Source organism: Tiliqua scincoides, chromosome 6 (assembly GCF_035046505.1).
Source record: "Tiliqua scincoides isolate rTilSci1 chromosome 6, rTilSci1.hap2, whole genome shotgun sequence".
NCBI classification, from domain to species: Eukaryota; Metazoa; Chordata; class Lepidosauria; order Squamata; family Scincidae; genus Tiliqua; species Tiliqua scincoides.
The window spans coordinates 59594827-59600826 of NC_089826.1; the positions used below are offsets into that span (position 1 = coordinate 59594827).

General features: G+C 48.0%; 1 pseudogene; it reads right to left on the reverse strand.

Moving 5' to 3' along the window:
• Nucleotides 1–3859: 3859 nt before the first annotated feature.
• On the reverse strand, nucleotides 3860–3976 carry LOC136656334 (5S ribosomal RNA; annotated as a pseudogene).
• Nucleotides 3977–6000: the final 2024 nt, after the last annotated feature.

The window sequence follows — 6000 nt, forward strand, 5'->3', positions numbered from 1 at the left end:
CAACACAGGATGCACTGCATACCCCATTGACATAACAGCACCAGCACTGGAAAAGTGGATAGGAATGGGCCCTGAGAGTGCAGGAAAAAGTAATCTTTATACTTACTCTAAAGAAAACAATGAAGAACAAAATCCCAAATGCTTATGTACACTGAATAGAAATTAAAGCAACACAGCCCACCGAACACTAACCACAAATTACTGGTGGATTTGTCTTTACTAGATGGAAGTCTGTAGTTTTGCTCTTGCTTGTTTTGTTTTGTTACCAAGGATTTGATATCACTGAGTTAAAAAGTAGCAACACTTTAAAATATGTATCAGTAAAAGTTTGAGATTTTTCTCACTGTTGTGACTTGTACAGCAACAAAATAAACAGCTTCGCTACTGGGGAGGGGCAAGAACAGTTTTGACACACTCGGAATCAGTGGGCCAACTACATCCCCCTTTCTATTACCCTCAGTAAAGTCCTCTCCTACCTTTGGCATGCCCAAAATTATCAAGTTCAGCTGCTACTCCATCAAAGCAACAGCTAGAGGCTACTGCTCACCTTAGACATCAGTGTTAATCTTAACCAAGTCACCCTTGAAGCCCCACATATTTCCCACCCATTGTATCCTGAGGGTATGTATCCTAAAAAACATTGTATCCTAAAAAACAAACAACCTTCTCAGATTAAAAAAAAATTACAGAGCAGCTGCAATGCACACACTTCCCCATTTACCATGGCACAATGCTGTTTGCTCTTTTGTCTCCTTTGTGCCTATTTTAGAGTGTAACCCCTTTGGGGCAGAAGCCTGCCTTCTCTCCTCTTATAAAACACTATGCACTATGATGCACATTGATGGTGCTTCATAAATAAAAATATAATCCAATGGAGTATTTCCCACAATGCTAGTTAGTTACCAGTAGTTCAGATGGTGGAACTTGCAGGCAAACTCTGAAAGAGGTACATTGGGGAGTGTGAGGAGCTCAGGTGTTAGCACCCAACCACTAGTTCTAGATCCTGGTGCTCATTGCCACACTAAGGCTGCAATCCTATACACAATTTCCTGGCAGTAAGCCCCATTGGACATAATGGGACATACTTCTGAGTAGACACACATAGGATTGTGCTCTAGGGCTGCAATCCTATCCAAACTTACCTTGGAGTAAGCCTCATTGTCTGTAATGGGACTTACTTCTGAGTAGACATGCATAGACTTGGGCTCTAATACCCACATTCTCAAAGTGCTGAGCTGGCGCAAGCCTCACAGACTAGAGGCCTAGAGCGCTTTTAAATTAAACCTACATATGAATTTATGCTTTCACTTACTTCTGTACCATCCAAGTTTTGCACTTTACGAATGAAAAAAACAATGAATAGTACAGGTTAACTTTGCAGTTGCTGTTTGTTTTTAAGTAGAAAAAATGAGTAACATATATGAGGTGGGAGCTGAATATAAAACTTTTGGCGGACGTCATAATCCTGATGTTTCTCAATTCTTGGGATCCACCCAATGTGTAAAAAGTCATATTGGAATAGCTTCAGTTGATGTTGCCAGCTAATTATCCATGTTAACCATACAAATAAGGAACATAATCCTCATCTGCCTAAACAGTAATAATCCTATTAAAAAAAAGTGGAATACACAGTATTGTGATAATAAGAGAAGATTGTCCTCAAAAAGAATTTAGGCACCTCCTCCACTGAACAGTAAACAATTTTCTTTTATGTGTTCCACCCACTTCATTCCTTGCCCCTTGGTGGTGGTGGGTAGGAGTGGAGAGAAAAGGATACACTTTTGAGCAGTATACCAAGCAGTTCTGTATACACATGGCAATTCTCTGGGCATGATCTACTAGCATCAATAGAATCAAAACACAACCTAAAAAAACCAGAACTTCTGCTTGCTGAGCTCCTTTCATAGACCATTTTTCAGTGCATGGCACACAAAGTGTTCGTTAAAGATTTACACTGAGAAGGCTGGTCCTAAAAGCATGGCAAACTTGCCAGTGTATATGAGAGGTACTATCCCCAGCCAGAAAGCCTTTAGACAAATTATCCACAATTATCTTTTCAATTTACCTTGTTCTTAACATTTTCCTTTTCATACACATACTTCAATTTAATAGACCCGTTTCAACAAGTAACAGGAGGCATCCATGCTTTGACACTGCTTGCTCCACGTTGTATAATAGAGATGCTTATCCAAACAAAAGTGTGCCTAAGGAAAGCAAAAAAGCACTAAGAGAAGGACCAAGATATTATTGGAACTGCCATAGTGCTGTTATTAATGTGGGATTTCAGGGCCGGCCCATCCATGTGACCAAATGGAGCTCTTGCTTCAGACAGCAGATTGGTAGAAACACCCAGCTCTGTCCACTTAGGGTCCAATCCTATCCAACCTTCCAGGACTGATATAGCCACAAAGCAGCTCCAAGGTAAGGAGACAAGTGGTCTCTTACTGTGAGGAGGTCTTCATGACTGTCCCCCCTCCATAAGATGCAGTGCAATGGTTACCAGTCAGAGAGCTTTAGCCTGGTGGGATCACAGGCATTGATCTCAGCTGAAATTTATTTTTTTTGGGTAGCATTCCTTCTCCTCCTACCACTGCACTTACAGACTAGCAAGCACTTCATCAGCTGATGTTTTGCTTTCCACACAACCCCTATTTGATGAAACAGACTGCAGCAGACCACCAAAGCATATGCTGAATACTACATTGGTTGGGCTTTAGGGTGCTTCAGGAGACTTCTAAACGTACAGTGTGGGGCTAAACATACAGTGTAAGGCTAAACATACAGTGTGTGTGTGTGGGGGGGGGGGTTGATCATCTAGTGCAGTTGTTCCCAAATATTTTAGCATCCAGGCCCACATAAAAAAAAGTTTCACTTTGCCTGCCCTGGAGGCTGTGACTATAATGATTGGGTAGGTTGTTTAACCCTTGATGCACATAGCTAATCTGCCCTGTCAGTTTCACAACCATCAAAAATTGGGTCTTGACCAGGGTGACCAGACATCCTCTTTTCCCAGGAAATGTCCTCTTTTTTAGCTTCGTGTTCCAGAAAAAGAACTTAAATGTCCTCCTTTTCCCTGTGAGCAGGTGGAACATAGCCTTGTAATTAATAAATTCTATGCAATATAGTTTTAAATGTAATAATAAGTAATATAGTGTTTAAATGAAACACATGAAATCCATATACTGTATTTTGTATTGGCAACCTTCAGTCTCGAAAGACTATGGTATCGCGCTCTGAAAGGTGGTTCTGGCACAGCATCTAGTGTGGCTGAAAAGGCCAATCCGGGAGTGACAATCCCTTCCACACCTGGAGCAAGTGGTCTGTCCCTGGTCTGTCTCCCTGCCTGAGCGGCCAGCTTGGAGGCAGGCTGTGCAGCATGGCCTTTCCCAGTTTGAGGAGACACTTGGCCAACAGTCTGAGGCAAAGAGGCAAAGAAGGAAGGCCCATAGCCATATACTGTACATAGCTGTTTTTAGCTTTTATTTTGTCACATCCTACATTTTTCTCAGATGTCCTACATTTTGGGGTGCTTTGTCCTATCTGGTCACCCTGGTTTTGACTCACTGGTGGGCCATGATGAACCCACAGTTTGGGAACCACTGAACTCACAAAACGTATTCAGAAAAATGCAGTGCCACTGTTTTGGGTGTGCAACTTGCTGTGTGTGTGTGTGCCCTACATTTGTCTTGGATGTCCTACATTTTGGGGTGCCTGGTCTTCTTTGGCAGTTATGACATCTGGTCACCCTGGTCTTGACCCAGTACGATGGGCCCACAATTTGGGAACCACTGAATTCTAGCAAGAACTGATTCAGTCTGCCCATGGTTGGCAACCTTTAGTCTCGAAAGACTGTGGCATAAGCCTACAGCACCAGGTATTCCCAGGCGGTCTCCCATCCAAGTACTAACCAGGCCTGACCCTGCTTAGCTTCCGAGATCAGATGAGATCGGGCATGTGCAGGGTAACAGTTGCTGTCCAGCCTGCCCAAGGTGGACGGGAGCCTGAGAGCGCGGCAGAGCCCCAGGCGGGGGGCGGGGGCGGAGGCGGAGGCGGGGAGACGCGGAACCTGCAGCCTGCCCGACGGGGCGGTCCCGCGGAGCTGGAGCAGCGCCTGCCCTGTGCGCGCCGCCAGCCAGCCAGCCAGCCGGGCTGCAGAGATGCCGCGCAGGATGGAGAAGTTCCTGCAGATCGCGCCGCACTCGCTGGCCATCGTGCTGAGCCCCTGCGGCGGCGGCGGCGGCGGCGGCGAGGCGGCTGCCGGGCCGCGGGAGGGCGGCGGCGGCGGCGGCGGGGGGGCGCTGGGGCGCCGCCACACGGGCTACGAGGTGTTCGCGGACTTCAAGCAGGAGAACATGCAGCACTTCTGGAACCAGCGCGTGACGGCCGCGCTCGCCGAGACCTTCTTCCTGGGCTGGCTGGACGAGCAGGTGCTGCTGATCCAGGGCCGGGAGGAGCACCTGGAGGCGCTGCGCCAGGGCTGGACGCGCAGGGCGCTCAAGCCCCCCGCGGGCTTCCGCATCCAGTCCCTCGGTGAGTGACAGCCCCAGCCTGGGAAGTAGGTCCCCTTCCAGGCAGTGGGGCTTACTCCCAGGAAAGTGTGGGGAGGATGGCAGCCTCAAGAAGTAAGTCCCATTAGAGTCAATGGGGCTTACTCCCAGGTAACTGTGGGTAGGATGACAGCCTCAGAGCCCAAGCGTGTGCAAGTCTACTCAGAAGTAAGTCCCGTTAGAGTCAATAGGGCTTACTCCCAGGAAAGTGTGGGTAAGAGTGCCACAATCATATGCAGAGCCCAATCATATGCAGGCATATGCAGAACTAAGTCCCATTAGAGTCAATGGGGCTTATTCCCAGGAAAGTGTGGATAGGAAGGCAGGCTTTCAGTCCATTCCTGTGCATGTCTACTCGGAAGTAAATCCCATTATAATCAATGGGGTTTACTCCCAGGTAAGTGTGGATTCGATTGCAGCCTGAGTAGGCAAGCCGGGACTGGAGTGCCTGCACAGCAGCTCCCCTGATGTCCCCAGTGGATGGAACTGGGAGGTGTGCGCCTGCTCCCACCTTTCCCCTGGCTGGCCAAGTTCTCCTGGGGGGGGGGGGGGAGGACAGCTGCACACTTCCAAGCTCAATGCCAGGGACCTGAAGTGGGTGGGGAGGCAGGGCCTCACCACCGGAGTCCCCAAGCACCCACAACACATGTACACACAGCACATGCACACACAGAGCATGTGTGAGTGTGGCAGTGTTTCTCCCTCAAGTGGTGTTTCTCAACCAGTGGTACAGGTACCACCAGTGGTCAGGGAGATGCAGTGGATGGGGTGGCAGGTGAGGCAGAGCCTCCCCACTGGAGTCCTTTGAAAAGCACCACTACCGCCCTGAGGTACACTACCCACACACTCTACCTGCCTGCTTCTCTGCCCTCCCTACTCTGCACATGGGTTGTGGATGCTTGGGTGCTTCACATGACAGACTGCAGTGCTTTTTGAAGGACTCAGGTGGGGAGGCTCTGCCTCACCTGCTTCCCCATCCATCGCACATCTCTGCTCAAAGCACACTCTTTACTCTCTCCCTCCCATCCCTAGCCAACCCACCACCACCAGGGTGCCCAGACACGTCCTCTTTTCCCAGGAAATGTCCTCTTTTCTAGCCTCCTGTCCTGGAAAAAAAACTTAGATCACAACCCTATGCATGTCTACTCAGAAGTAAGCCCAATTGTGATCAGTAGGGCTTGTTCCCAGGAAAGTGGGTGTAGGATTGCACCCTTAAATGTCCTCCTTTTCCCTGTGAGCAGGCAGTGCAGAGCCTTCTTGGAATGAATAAATTAACATAGTTTTATATTTAACAATAAGTAATACAGTGTTTAACCCATATCTGTCCAGCCCACAGGTGTACACATTTGATTCCTGTTGTGCATGTGCAACTCTGGGCAAAAATGGCTTAAATTAAGCACATGAAATCCATATACGTGAATGTTAGCTTTTATTTTTGTCACATCCTACATTT